General features: G+C 37.0%; 1 long non-coding RNA gene across 5 annotated transcripts in view; it reads right to left on the bottom strand.

Annotated features, from left to right (window-relative positions):
• LOC118163296 overlaps positions 1-15603 on the bottom strand; it is a 268072-nt gene that overhangs the window by 220205 nt on the left and 32264 nt on the right. Inside the window, exon 1 of one of the 5 annotated variants that reach the window (XR_004748965.1) lies at positions 2621-2921. The exons of the other annotated variants lie outside the window; for them this stretch is intronic. This is a non-coding gene — a long non-coding RNA (uncharacterized LOC118163296). Of the gene's footprint in view, positions 1-2620; positions 2922-15603 lie in introns of those variants that run through there. 5 annotated transcript variants of the gene reach the window in all.

The raw sequence follows: 15603 nt of genomic DNA, 5'->3' as shown, positions 1-15603 counted from the left end.
AATTTTAAAATAACGTTAGTAGCAAAGTGTTTTAGTCCAAAGCTTTGGAGATACTTATCCAAGTTACTTCTATCTACTACAGGCTGACTTGACTGGTGTGTCTCAGGGCAAGAAGTACAGTAAAGCAATGACAGGTAAATTCTTCATGTTATTATTTAAATATACAGTTTCTCTCATGTATATCCTATTTCCTGTGCATTTACACTGTTCTAAAAAAGTCAGAATTTCCATTTTAGGAACCTTGACCAAATCTCTTAAAAAAAAGAAAAAGAAAAAAAAAATGCTAAAGCTGGTTTTTTTTTTTTTTTTTTTTTTTCTGCTCAATTATATTTAAAAAATAAATAACTTTCTGCAATCCTTGTTGATGTCACTACTTGAGAGGAAATTATGTGTGTAAAGGATATTGACCTGTTGACGACAAAAATTTAAAATATTGCCGCAGAAACTTAATATAAACAGAGCTTATGTGCCTCAAGACTATGAAGCTAGAACTTTGCAAAAACATGGAATTAGGTCTTACTGCTAAGTTTAAGTAATAAAACTGTGATTGAATAACTAAAATAAGACATGACAGGAATCAAAGAAAAACTACAGAAGCAAGAGCTCTCAGAAGTCATTGGACTCTATGATCATGTATTTAAATTATTTAGAAAGGACAACAGTTCAATATTTTTATGCATTTTTCCTTTTTGGTTAGAAAACTTCAAAAACTTTTTTCAAATAGCTTATCAATAGGGAATTCATCAGTTTGGGGTACAAATCATCTGTAATGATCAGCTTATAAATGCAAAAAGTATCTAAAAAACTCCAGCACAATTGGTGTGTTTTAAGATGCACACACATACACGCACACACAAAAAAAAAAAAAAAAAGAAAAAAAAGAAAAAGAAAGAAAGAAGCAGCAGCAGCAGAAGAAAAAACTATTCCAAAACCTTTATGCTTTATTGCAACTCCTCTTCCTCCGCTTCAAGTCAAAGAAGTAATTGAGATTTGACATTCTGAAGGGAAGAAAAATGAATTTAGTAGAAAGTTGGGTTGTTCTAATCCTCTGAAAAATATCAAGTCTTTTCTAATCATGATAAGGAGTGTTTCAGAAGGTGATATTTTACTCTTTCCTCCTACTCAATTGTTCACAAAGTTCTGAATCTTCCAAACTCCCTCTATCCCCAAAATGTCAAGGGGACACATTACCTTAGTGCTAAGATACTGACCATCTAGCTATTGTTTTCTGAGCTACAAATACCTGTGCCCAAACTAATCTGGACAACATCTTTGAGTCCTTGTGAAGTGGTCACTTGGAACCCATTTCCCTGCAGGCTTTCTCTGCAGTTAACATAGAGTTGTTCTACCTTTATTCATTGTAGAGGGATATATGGGTGGGTAGGGCTTAACATATTAAGAGTAATGCAAAAATCATTACTGGGGATGCATTATGGGAAAATTCTTGTGTTTTCTGGCTTGGTTGACTTAGACATTATTTAGAAGAACAGTCAACAACAAATAAAGAACCTATTTTGTATGCATGGCAGTACATGCATCCTTAAAAAAGTACAGTCATTCTTATAAATGCTTATAAACAGCAGATATAAAGGATAAATAAAGCAAAAGCCTATGTTTATTTCAAAAAAGGCCTGACCAAACCCAGAGCAACAAGGTTGGCTGCTTGAAATTTGAGCATTCACAAAAAAAATTATTCCATCAGCACTCAGCTAGCTAGCTTCAGCATCTTTAATTAACCAAATCTAGCCTTATAGCCGTGTATTCCAATTTGAATAACACCAGGAGACAAAATAAATCTATCACCACTGTATTCAAGACACAGTCTTTTAACACAGTTTTCTACCAAACAAATTGTCTAGATCTACTGTTCTAAATGTAATTTAATTAGGATTCTTCTGCACAATCAAAAGGAAAAGGAAGGAGGGGCAAATCATTGGGAACATGAACTGATAAAAGGAATTGCTGAGAAGAACCCTCCTCTCTTCCAAATGTATACAACTGCACAGCAAACCAGTCCACTTGGTAATGCTGGAAAGAAGGAAGAAGATGATGATGATGACATGCCCTGCAGCTTTTTGTTAATGAGAACATCTATCAGCTGATCTACATTAGAAACATTCCAGTTACCCATGCAGTGAGTTATTGATAAATATGTTTAAACAGCAGACAAAGCATGATACAGAATAGCTGCATAGCATCTGCTGCTCCCCTGTAGCTCACTCTGATGTTAAAAGCACAAAAACCTTCAGTCTGACCACAGGATGTCTTCAATATTCTCTTATTATTATAATAAACATCTCTGAGTAAATTTGCTGAATGGATCCAAGTTACTTTTTTGACAAGGACTTTTCAGAACAGAACTGCATTCATGCCAAACTTTTTTTTTTTTTTTTTTTTTTTTTTCTATTTTACTACTTCAGTAAAGCATCAATGTACCAAATAAAAAGATAACCAGACCACTTGTTTTAAAAATCAAACAAACGTACTTCAGTTAATGTCACAGAAAACTGCCTTGGACATAACCTACTTAACACTTTTACAGTAACCCCAGGGCTTTCTAAAGCATGGATCTGTTTGCATGTATCCAGTGACTGAGCTACAGAGAAATTTTCCAGCTTACCAAGAATACCTTGCACAGTTAGATGGTGATTATGCCTGGAATTTCCAAACTACGGTGAATATTGATGAAAGCAACACAGCTGCTACATGCTCACACAAACATAGCTGTCAAAGGGAACTAGCCCATTGGACATCATGATATCCTGGGAAGGTGGAACAGTTTTGCAAGTTCTGCACAGAGAATGTTGTTGAGTTCCAAAGATACAATAAATAAATAAATAAAACAAAGGTAAAGCGCTTCTAACTTAAGCAGGGTTAACCCTAGGAATTTACAGATGTGGCAGAGGAAACTTAGACATCTACTGCAGAGGTCTTAGCCTCTATATCCAAGGCTCTCAAAAGTTTAAGCCTGTTTCTACCTAAAAGTAGAGGTGTTCAAAATTAAATTTGGCAGAGACAGTTGCTAGAAATCCAGGATGTATCTGCAGACAACAATACATGCAGGAAATCAGTGGACAATTTCATATAACACTTGGTCTCCAGATTCAAATAGCAAATAGCGAAGTGATAGCTATCCAGCTGCATGGACAATTAGAGGGCATGACATTCAATTTGCTTAGAAGTGTTTTCAGCAAGAGCATTACATAATTGTGAGTCTACATAGAGAGACCAAGATAGAAACAAGAAAGAAGCCATTTCACAAGTATTTTGAGCAGTCATGACTTCTCATGGTCAAGCAAAGGGAGTACTATGGCTACCTAGTGAAAAACAGTCAAATCTGGTATTTTGTGTATCGCACACCTTGTACACAAACTGGTACTCAGAAAGATGAACTGATGTAAGATTATGTATTAATGTCTACTGAAATTTTGGTGAAGAGCTGCCGTAACGTTTGTTGGTTGACCCGAACACCACTTTAGTAACTACTGAGGAGTTTCATAGAATAAAATGAGTGTTTCATCTGTAAAACAGTGTTCCAAGACTTCACTCATCTGAGACTGAATAGGGTATTCCTCATGATGGACTGCGGAAAAATAGGAAATGGAATTTTAACCTAAGTATTTCCATGATGGGTCTTTATAGCACATTAACATTTCATGATAACTACTCAAGTCCATTCAGTTTTCTGGCAGGAAGTATATCGATTTAAGGTTGCCAAGTATATTGACTGATGATTTGGAAATAAAAGAAGAATTTACAGGTTATGCAGTCAGTGCTTACTCTCAGTCTTGCCAGTCTTGCATACAAACATGGCAAAACAAGTGCATGCATTTTTTTTTTTTTTTTTTTTTTGTTAGAAGTGTGGTACTGCACTGAGTTTACATTCACTGCATAATCCTGCCACTAATAATTTTAACTTCTTAGGCATGAGAGCTCCCTTTCCTGTCAGCATTGACAATGCTGTTTGAAAGACTTTGAAGTTAAACCGATTCAGGAACTCCTGGCACCTTGTTTATATCTGGAAACAGCAAGCAAAGATAGCAAATATTTCTCTAAATGCCGTGGGTCTGCATGGTGCACAATACAGTCAGCAACACAAACAATTTCTGTCAGGTAACCTCCCAGAATAAAAAGGGGCTAAACAGCCCTGCACAATATGAAAGGGAATACCAAGTCCTTAATTCCATATTTAGAAAAAAAAAAAAAAAAAAAAAAAAAAAAAAAAAAAAAAAAAAAAAAAAGCTTGTAACCTATTTTAATTAAACATCTTTAAAGGGGAAGAGAGGAAGAGACTAGCTGACATTTACTTTAATAACTATTGTTTTGTTCTGTTGACATCCTCAAAGCAACAGACACCTCTCAGAAAGCCAGCCTTTCCATTAGGCTCCAAACTTCAGGCTGGTTCACCAGAAAGAAAGATTCTAACAAAAGCTGTGTGTAGTTGTGATTTTCCTGTTAAGCTTTTAACCACATTTTTAGAGTAATTAAGAGAAAATATAAAGGATTTCACAGTTTGCTCAGAATCCACTTTGCACTCTTTAAAAGCTTCTTCCCACAGGATGCAAAAATTAATTGACAAGTCCATAAAAAAATAAAAATTATTGTGTCAGCTGTGGCCAATGGAAAAACATATAAAAAGAAAATAAATAAGATGCATTCAGTCAACTCTAACAGATTTTTCTTATTTTGTTTTATTTTGTTAGATTTTTTTTATTTTGCCATTTGAAAATTATCATGTTTTGTTGGCTTTGAGATCGCTTTTTTTAGAATTGTTCTTGAGCAATAGCATTTCCAATAATCTTCACAGCTTTTCTAACACTGCATGACTGAGCATGTTTAAAACTTTAGACTGTTATATATGATAGCCAAGTACAGAAGCCACACTATGTACTTACATGGGAACACAATGAGAACCATGGAAGGCCCTGTGTCATTCATGTTTTATCCAGGTCTTTTAAGATCAATTCTCTTTTCAATCTCTTTTCAATCCAGCTGTGCATAAAAAGGGAAAAGGGAGTGGATAAGTAATAAATTCAGGTCCCTTCTTTTCTAAGGGATAAGATTTCATATGCCAACACAATCACCTTTTATCTATTTCCTTCCAAAAATAGCTCAACACTAAGGCTCAGAAAATTCTTACTGAAACCTGCTTTCTGAATACAGCACTTACTTACCTTTGCAAGCCTCAGTGTTCTTTAACTAACATATCACTAGGCTGTTCCTCTATTGTTTTTCATCTCCTAATTTTCCTCCCAAATCTTTCTCTCTTCTGACTAATTTGTTTTAATACCTTTACCTTCACTGATAGCTAAAAATTATTTCTTCTCTTTCCTCCCCTCTTTCTTCCCCAATCACAACTATGGCACAGCTTCTTTTTCTCTTTTTCATAAACTTTTTTTTTTTTTTTTTTTTTCATGAAATTTCTGCGTTTACTCCATGTTTTCTTTTAAACTGTTATTACTCCTGTGTACTAGCACGAAATGCAGGATGGAAGTACTATGACCACTTTACAATCATCTCTGTGTGTCTAGTAGATGGAAAATGTGATATTCAGTTTTTTTCCTGAGATACTATTGAATAAAACTGCAGATCAAGTCTCACACATACAGCAACAAAAACAACAACAAAAGGATGAGATTATTTTAAAGCATGGGACCTTATCCAGCATGAGTGCTTCCTAAAGGGATCATCATCATGTTTGTTCTTTAACAGAGCAGAATCCCACACACAGAGCACAGGCAGATCATTTGCTCCCACATCCATTTTAAGAGGACTTTGAACACAAACAGAAATTGCCTCATAAAGAAGACGCTGTAAACGCCATTCTTCACTTGGGCTTAATGTTGCTCAAGTTAGAGGCAACGAAGAACTTAATTCCACCACCTTATATTTTACTCTTAAATTACCTTTTAAATCTTTCTTTAAAGTGCCCATCTAGGTCAAGTCAGACCTTCCCAGTTTAGACAAGACACACGTACAGAGTAGAATTTAATTCAGCCCTGTGCTTATTATGTAAACATGAAGACTACAAGCAATTCTTCACAAAGCAATGCTATTACAACCTCCATGTACACATCTAATTTTAGGGATGTCAGCCAGGTAGGAAATTCAAAGCCTACCCTTGTCCAGGCTCCTCCATCTTGTTCATGCTGGCAGACTTGAAATTTGAACCTGTTTGTTCTTATAGAGCTCTCATTTTTCCAAGACTTCATAGGGTTTAATAATACTTTTAACTTGTGTGTCAGTCTGTTGACTTTAATGTAACAGAGCTTAGCTGAATGCTCATTTAGACTTAAAGGTTTTCACCTTATTATCTCTTTGAAAGAACTCTGTTTCTGCCTATTGTCCAGTATTTTTTCCACTGCACTTGAATATAGAAATACTCAAAGACTATGTGACACACATTGAAATAGTGTAACAGAAGATTTGGACAGCTTCACACAGCTCACACAACTTCCACTCTTGAGTTTTTAGTAGTTATTAAATTCCATAAAACAAAACAACACAAGGATCTATACCAAAATACCTTTAAAGGTGATAGAGATTAAAAAAAAAAAAAAAAAAAAAAAAGTGAAAAAAGTGTGCTGGCTTGTTCCCTCTTAAATGTTTAAAAAGTAAATAAACTCTCAAAAAGAGACAATGACTACTTTCAAGATTGCAGAGAGAACAAAGAAAGTGGGATTAAGATAGGCTCTGAATACTATACCCAGTCATACTGAAGCTCTGACATAGATTACACTTTATTGACAGTTACCGACTGAGATGATTTCCATGTTAAAGACCATGCATCACTTGTATGAAAATACAAATTCTGGTGTTACAGTGACAACATAAAGTCGGTATCTTAATATCCAAGGTTGTTTTCTATCATACTATAATTTCAAATTCCAAATTCCATCTGAAAAAATATAGGTTGCTCTTGTTCATTTTTGGTTCAACATCTGAAAAATCAATTTAATACTTCTATAACTGATACAGAGATCATGGGAAAAGTCTGTCACAAAATTGAATCAGCTCATACAGGCTTCAGATTCAAGTCTGCCTTCACACAGTTTTTAAGGCAGCTTAGGAGTGCGGAACAAGCAACCTGCCTGACAGAAGATTATTTTTCCACAGACCGTTAGTGGGTATGAAACTGATATGGTGTCCTTTGATTTTTTAAATCACAATAGTTTATCAGGAGGAAAGCGTACAGTCAAACTCTCAGAACTCTGTCATATACAATAGTCTTTTCTTCATACAATGTTCATCTATTCTTCATCTGTATGACAGCTTTCAGAGAGGGATTTAACTGTATGAAACAGAATGAGGAATCACAAAGCACAATGTGTACTCAGAAGGAAATGCAAAACGTTTAAAACAGCTGTAACCAAGAATCAGTTTAAAGACACTGTGCCTGCTCTTCTGGAAAGGCAGTCTGATAACTGACTTGAGAGTACAGCAATCCACTGGTTAAACATTGCTGCTCCTGACTCTTTACTCTGCAAAGTAACAACCTCCTCTACTACTCCTGCTATTCCAACAGATTACTTTGATCTGTTGAGCCATTTTGCAGCATCTCAAAATCAAATAACTGCCAGGACAGCAATAGATGTGACAGGGAATTTGCAGTAAGTATGATGCTGTTAATGATAACCACAAAAATCAAAGGCAGGAAAACTCTTCCTGACATATAAAGCTTCATTTTTAGAAAAACTAGAAAATGTTAAGACATTTTCTGTGCATATTATTATAACATTCCTCTCTTGTACTGGTGTTACAAGTGGTGGAAAAACATTCTAACTTTCCACTCTGCTCTAATCCTGTATATTGTGGGAGGTAGGTTTAGGGATACTGGAGCAAGAAATTGAAATATACAAGGGATGCCAAATCCTTTACAAAGATAAACTTCTTGCCAACCCTTGCAAATTTGATTGAATATAGACCTTTGAAATATGCAGTATGATCTTCTCAGCAGGATGTCACAGATGTTAGGTGCTAAGTTCTGAAGATCTCAGGAGGTGCCACCTGCACAGACCAGTCTCTGTACCTCTGCAGCCCCTATCTGCAGCTGAACAGCATTCAGATCACCTCTGGGATAGAAATGAGTATTCTTTCCCCAGCACAACATGACAGCTTTGAATTTACCTGGAAGGCTATTCCAGATGCATTCAGTCCAGGCCCATCACCATGCCATGAGAGAGGCAGCCTAAATTAAACCATTCAGATCAACCAGTAAAGAGAAAAATGCAGAAATGGAGATTTGGAGCTTTTATGTAGGAGAAAGGAGCCAAGAATGAGGAAGAAGGTACCACTGGGGAGACTAGTCATCAGTGTAACGGGCAGAAGTTATGTCCACAACAGAACTTCCTGTCATCCAGAAGCTGAGCCCAGAAGTTCAACACTTAGAAACCATTGATGACTGCTGAAGTGTGCTAGTATTTGTGAAACCTGTTGGAGAAGAGTGACCTGTAGTATGTTGCCACTGCTTTTGTGATCCTGTTTGGACATTAATTCTCTGATCGGCTACAATGTGTGACAAAGGAATCCAGTCCACAATTATACATTATATACTTCAGTTAAAGAAATTTGTCTTTACAATGCATCTGTAAAGCAAAATCATTGCAAATATTGTTAATCAATAACAAGTACCTGACAAACGCCTTCAGCATAATGATACAAAATAACTGCACTGTGGCAGCACGAACAGGCAGGCCTCTCTCTACTCTTAATTTTGTGTACTGGATATAAAACTCTACAGACCCTTTTTTTTTTTTTTTTTTTTTTTTTTTTTTTGTACTTGAGGGGTCCTTCAATAACTGTTGAAATGATTGGTACGTGCTACCACGACTGAAAGCTAGTTGCCTTCTGGAGAAAAATTGGCAAAGGTGAAGTAAATAGAAAATAATAATAATAATAATAATAATAATAAAATAAAAAGCAGAGGAAATTCACAACAAAAGCAACCTGTACCAACTCTAGAAATAAAGTGCTTAAAAGAAATTAGCCATAGGATGTGACACTGCAACCAAGCAAAGAGCTGAGCACCAGAGTACCCTCAGTGCTAAAATGGTAGTGATCAAGGGGAAAGCAAGTTTTGATAGCTGGTGCTGCATTGCATTTTCATGCTGCCATGGGCAATCCATTCTTGGAAATTTTATGTCTAAGTAAGTGAATGAATACTGAGACACCAAATACTCAAAGCTCAGGATACACTTACGCTTGCCCGCGGAAACTTAATTCAGCTCCATACTGCTTATTCATGTTATAAAAAAAAATCAGTATTTGAAGCATTGCACAATAATTTCTACCACAGGTAGATTTCCTTGGCAATTCTGATTGCCTGACATGGTAATTTTGATACTTGTATTTTGATACAGGTTTTCATTGCTGGTATTAGTGTAGATATGGAACTGCTTTGCCTTTAAGCTTAAAGAAAAGTCCTGAAGAATACTTTTATAAAAAGTATGCCTTTACTTCCGTTCCCATTTTGAAAATATGGGAACGGCAATATGAAACAGGCAATATGAAAATTTTGGTGAAATATCTATTCTGAATGAAGTACAGTATTTTGTAAGGCATACAGCAGGTTTTCCCTTGCATTTTCTCTTACTGCATTCAAAAATGTGAAATCTTCAATCCATCGGAATTCCGCACGCAAAGAGACAGCTTGTTAAATTTTGTCCCCATGCCAATGGCATTCTGTAAACTTTGAAGCTGCAATTTGAAGGACACTCTCTTCTACTGGATTGAAGATCAAGCACAAAGAAGAAAGATGTAGACCAATGTAGCAGAAAACAAAGCATAAAACTAATACTAATATTGACTTTAAAGTGTAGAGAAAATCTGGCCATGGTTAAACCTACTTATAAATACTACAGTTATTGTCAGGTTTGCTAAGAGTGCACACAAACCCATAAAATGCTATCACCAAAGCTTGCATTCTGAAATTATTAAATCAAAATGAAGTTCTTTGAATTAAAAACACTTGGGGTGGAATTCCCTTATAAAATAATACTAAGCAATCCCATATGACTAACGTTTACATATTAGAAGCAGTAAAACATCAAAGCAACATACACTGAAGTGTACTCTCAAAGCTTTTATCCCCCATATACCTTCTTTAAACTTCCAAAACCTCTGACCTACTCAGTTCCCTTTTCAGCGTGCACAATTTTAATCTGCAGTTGTGTATCCTCAAAGTTTCTAGTGCTAGTTAGAAAAGCATAGTTAACTTATTCTTTTTATTGTAGAAAGACAAAGGAAATGGAGGTCAGGAGGAAAGATTTATCAGGGCTAGAGCAGTATCTGAAACTCAAAGAAACTTGTGATTGATTCTACTTCAAGTGTAAATCCTGTCCAACTGAGTAGATTTATGCTTCTTTTCCACTGTTTCCTTCCCTCCTGTTATGAAGGCATAACACTGAAATAACTTGCACTGCTACAGTAATATGAGCTGCATATTTACTTTGGACAGATAATCAGACCTCACCTTACTGCCAGATACAAAAAATTCTCCTTCTGGCAGCCATATTACTCAAATTCTTCTGTCTGTATGACTTTGCTAAGTGGCATCATCAGGGAGACAACAGCTTTAAAAAATTTAAAAGAGGTAACTTCATAATAAAGAACAAATGTGATGTCTTCTCTGGGATTATCTCTGCAAATTTCTTATGCCTTGATTGCTTGTGGCACTTTGACAGAATTCTGTATTAAACTGACATAGAACATATGGGGTAATGAATTGCTTGGCATCTTCAATAAAGGTGTATGGGGAAGAAGGAAAGCAGATCCATGGGTTCAATTAATTTTCATTTGCTCACTCAACTGAAGGAAAGGCTGATATCATCATCTTGCTCCACAAAGCAAAAAGTTAGGCTGAGTACAACTTAAAATGAAGATCCCATTTCTTTCCAACATGACCAGCTAAGTGACACTATCTGTCTTGAACAAGGCCTAGAAGTAATTTACGTTATGACTGCTTACACTTTTTGTAATTATAACTAATTTGTGACTGGAGCAGATTTTCTCAATAACCACAAAAATTGAACTGTAAAAATATAAAGCCTTACTTTGATTGCAGCATAACATCAAGAATATTGTAGTTTGACTGTAAACCACATTCCTCCAGTCTAGCTTTTTAAAAAATTAAGAGAATTAACCTCAGATGGAAGACATCTACACACAGTGGATCAAAAAATGCTGTGCAGAAAGGAACATAATTTTTTTATTGGAAAACCCTGTGAATCTGTAATTAAACAATGTGAACTGCTAAAAAGATATAAGAAGTGACATAGTGGGGAATATGTTTCCTAAGGTAATGGTGATGTTCTACACTGAGAGTATTGAACATACAAATATAACATCCTTGGTGTTTTAATTTTGCACAGCATGTGGAATTCACTTATTGAGAATAAATATTGACTTATTTATTTTTGAAATAAAACATAACGCTCTTACTGTACTTGCTTGGACTGGGGTATGCTTCGTTGGCTTAAAAACTAGCTGGATAGCTGGGCCCAAAGAGTTGTGGTGAATGGAGTCAAATCCAGTTGGAGGCTGGTCACTAGTGGCATCCCCCAAGGGTCAGTACTGGGGCCAGTTCTCTTTAACATCTTCATTGATGATCTGGACGAGGGGATCGAGTGCACCCTCAACAAGTTTGCAGACGACACCAAGTTAGGTGCGTGTGTCGATCTGCTCGAGGGTAGGAAGGCTCTGCAGGAGGATCTGGATAGGCTGGACCGATGGGCCGAGGCCAACGGTATGAAGTTCAACAAGGCCAAGTGCCGGGTCCTGCACCTGGGGCACAACAACCCCAAGCAGAGCTGGGAGATGAGTGGTTGGAAAGCTGCCTGGCAGAGGAGGACCTGGGAGCATTGGTTGATAGTCGGCTGAATATGAGCCAGCAGTGTGCTCAGGTGGCCAAGAAGGCCAACAGCATCCTGGCTTACATAAGAAGCAGTGTGGCCAGCAGGGCTAGGGAAGTGATTGTCCCCCTGTACTCGGCTCTGGTGAGGCCGCACCTCGAGTACTGTGTTTAGTTTTGGGCCCCTCACTACAAGAAGGACATGGAGGTGCTTGAGCGAGTCCAGAGAAGGGCTACGGAGCTGGTGAAGGGTCTGGAGAACAAGTCTTATGAGGAGCAGCTGAGGGAGCTGGGACTGTTCAGCCTGGAGAAGAGGAGGCTCAGGGGTGACCTTATTGCACTCTACAGGTACATTAAAGGAGGCTGTAGCGAGGTGGGGATTGGTATATTCTCCCATGTGCCTGGTGACAGGATGAGGGGGAATGGGACAAAGTTGCGCCAGGGGAGGTTTAGGTTGGATATTAGGAAGAACTTCTTTACTGAAAGGGTTGTTAGGCATTGGAATGGGCTGCCCAGGGAAGTGGTTGAGTCACCATCCCTGGAGGTCTTTAAAAGATGTTTAGATGTAGAGCTTAGGGATATGGTTTAGTGGAGGATTTGTTAGCATTAGGTCAGAGGTTGGACTAGGTGATCTTGAAGGTCTCTTCCAATGTAGACAATTCTGTGATTCTGTAATAATGTACTGATTAAGTAGTTCAATTAAATAATCCCTTAACTGTAATGTTGCTTATTACAACATCTCAAAAGTTGCATTAATCCTTCATAAATCAAAATAACCTATCCATTCCCTCTTTTATGTAATTACATTAATATACTGATTAATTTGCTTTCCTTCTTGATTATTAATGAATGATCATTCATAGAAAACAATGGAGTATGCAAAGGACTATAAATTGAGTGTGATTTGAGATCTAGCTCTTAGCCTTTAGTTTTAATCATATTTGTCCAAAAGCATGTGAACTCCTGCCCCTTTCTATAATGGGACAAACAATTTACCTGATGTGTGCAAATTCAATGAATTTTAGCATTCTGAGTTTCCAGTACTCATTTATTTAAGAAAATATAATTTCAAGTGCCTCAGACTCTTACTACTTGTTAAACATTTCCCCATTAACTTTAGCATTTAGGTTTATAGGACAGTAATTACCAGGAGTGCACTTTTTCCCTTTGGCATAATATTGACCTAATATTGAATGTTAATAAAGTACTCTATAAAATAAAAATGTATTATTTAGAGTAGAGAGCATTACATAGTCTGATCTCTCCACCTGCTTCACTAGATCAAGAGGGATTTTTCCTTTTCTAATGAGAAGCTATTATTACTTTCTTCTAGCTTTGGCTAGTCAGGTGTCAACCCACATTAACAGAAGTTGTGTTCCTTTACCCCTTGCAGCTCACCTCATCCAATGACACTATCAACTTCATGTGCTACAGTATGAGCACAAGCACGCCACCACAATGCCCCTGGGACATCACCAACCTCACTGCCATGGCACAAGACTCTGCCAGCCTATGTATTCCACCTCTTCCCATTGCTACCGTGCATTTAGCGACTATTTTGTGGCCTCCACCAGCATCTCTCCCACTGAATGGTTCTACATGGTTCCTACTCCAGTGAGCACTGAATGGATTATTCACAAGTCTCAGATTACTCATGATTAGACATGATTAGATAATAATACATATTAGTGTATTTCTGGATGGGAATCTATTTTTAGTAAAAGATGGATATTACAGAAAGCAATTGCCTCAGGTCCTAATGAACCAGCAAGGAAACCAGCTGAAGTTTCTGAGAGCATTTTACATTTCCAGAGATCTTCCTCAAACTGAGTGGGGTAGGTTCTCGGCCCTACAAGGGCAATGCAAACAATAGGATGAAAGCCAATTATCAAACCAACGGAGTCTTAGATTTTATTAATCTACTTGCACGTATAAATAGGCTATACTCTTTTAGCCTGTTTTGCAAGAGCTGTTTGAGTAGAGCTAATCCCCACAATGAACTAGAATTGCTTCTATTATTAAATATTACTAACTTCTATTACTAAGAATGATGGCAGTTTGGCCTCCTAGCATTGTATTAGAATTAAAGCTCCATCCTGGACACAGCTAGATATTCTCCTTGCGATGAATAGTTGTGTCCATGACACGGTTGAATTCTATGGTCCAAGATGAACAAAGAGGTACATCATTTATTTTATTGCTTTAGTTTATTTGATCTTGTAGCCAAGATGGCTTATCAAACACACAGATGGCCTCTGCACAACACATTGCAAACATTGAGTTGTGTGCAATTTGCAGCAATTTAACAAGAATATGGATAGAAGCCAGAAACAGGTGTGAAAGCATTCACTTTTACCACAGAAGCCATTAGCTAGGAGTAGATGAAACACTGTAAGTAGGCTGATAAACTTTGGGAATTCACCTCTTTATAACCTTTCAGTTCACAATTTTCTCATAACCCAGAGAAAAATAAACAAACACCAAAATCTCTTCACTGAAGATAACCACAACTTGGAGGCAGTGGAATTTAGTTGAAAGCCATTTAATTGATCCAGCCATTGGATCCCAGCCAAGATCACTGAGAACAGATATCCCATTGCAGGACGAGACACTTAATTACTATCTAACGTTTCAACTCTCAGATTGATTATTCAGTTTATACACACAGAAGCAGTATCAATGGAATGTTAACCACTTAGATTAACACATGCTGAAAAGTATTAAGAGATGTTGCAACGGGACACATCATTTGAAGATAGCAGGGACTACTTGGTCATAATGATGCTCAGTTGAATTAATTATTTCTACATTATAGTGAACATGAGTGCTTCACTCTTGTATTTCTTCCCCACACTTATTATAAAGGATGTCGTAATACAACCTCCAAGTATTTCTATGTCCAGAAAGAATAAGCGTCAGTAACCATGCATTTATCTGTTGCTGAAACTTACAAGTATATGGTGGAGACGTGTTCAGTGCAATTAATCCTGCCAAATACAATATAGGAGAGTTTTATTTTAGAGTTTGGGAGTTTAGTAGTTTGGATGTTTAGTATAGAGAATTTAGTATTTTAAAAATACTGCTCTCTACTACTAGGAGTTAAAACAACATTAAAACGAAACAAAACTTATGACAATTAATAGACAGAAGAACTAGAATGGAATGAAGATCACAGATATACTTTCAGATTAAATTCAAGTAACGATATGAAATCACTGAGGCTCTCAGATAAAGGAAGGTTCACCATGTCTCAATGATTCATGTAACCTTTGTGGTGAGTAATAAGATTATAATTTTCAGTACTTCAAAAACTCAAGAGATCTGAGTCTTTGTTGCCTTTCCAGCAGTTTCAATAACTGACTGTCCTGGTTTCAGTTAGGACAGAGTTAATTGTCCTCCTAGTAGCTGGTAGGGTGCTATGTTTTGGATTAGGATGAGAAGAGTGCTGATAACATGCTGATGTTTTAATTGTTGCAGAGCAGTGCTTACACTAAGCCAAAGACTTTTCAGTTTCTCGTTCTGTCCTGCCAGCGGGCAGGCTGGGGGTGCAGCAAGAGCTGGGAGTGGACAGACCCAGGACAGCTGACCCAAACTGGCCAAAGGGGTGTTCCATACCATGTGACATCATGCTAAACAACACTGGTTAAACCACAACACTGACCAAACTGAAGGACAGCACTTTAAGTGTAGAATGTACTCAACCTCTGTAGGAAAGGAAAGGAAAGGAAAGGAAAGGAAAGGAAAGGAAAGGAAAG

Source organism: Oxyura jamaicensis, chromosome 2 (genome assembly GCF_011077185.1).
Source record: "Oxyura jamaicensis isolate SHBP4307 breed ruddy duck chromosome 2, BPBGC_Ojam_1.0, whole genome shotgun sequence".
NCBI lineage: Eukaryota > Metazoa > Chordata > Aves > Anseriformes > Anatidae > Oxyura > Oxyura jamaicensis.
The sequence above is the reverse complement of the archived record's forward strand: the minus strand, read 5'-3'. Positions and strand labels throughout refer to the sequence as shown.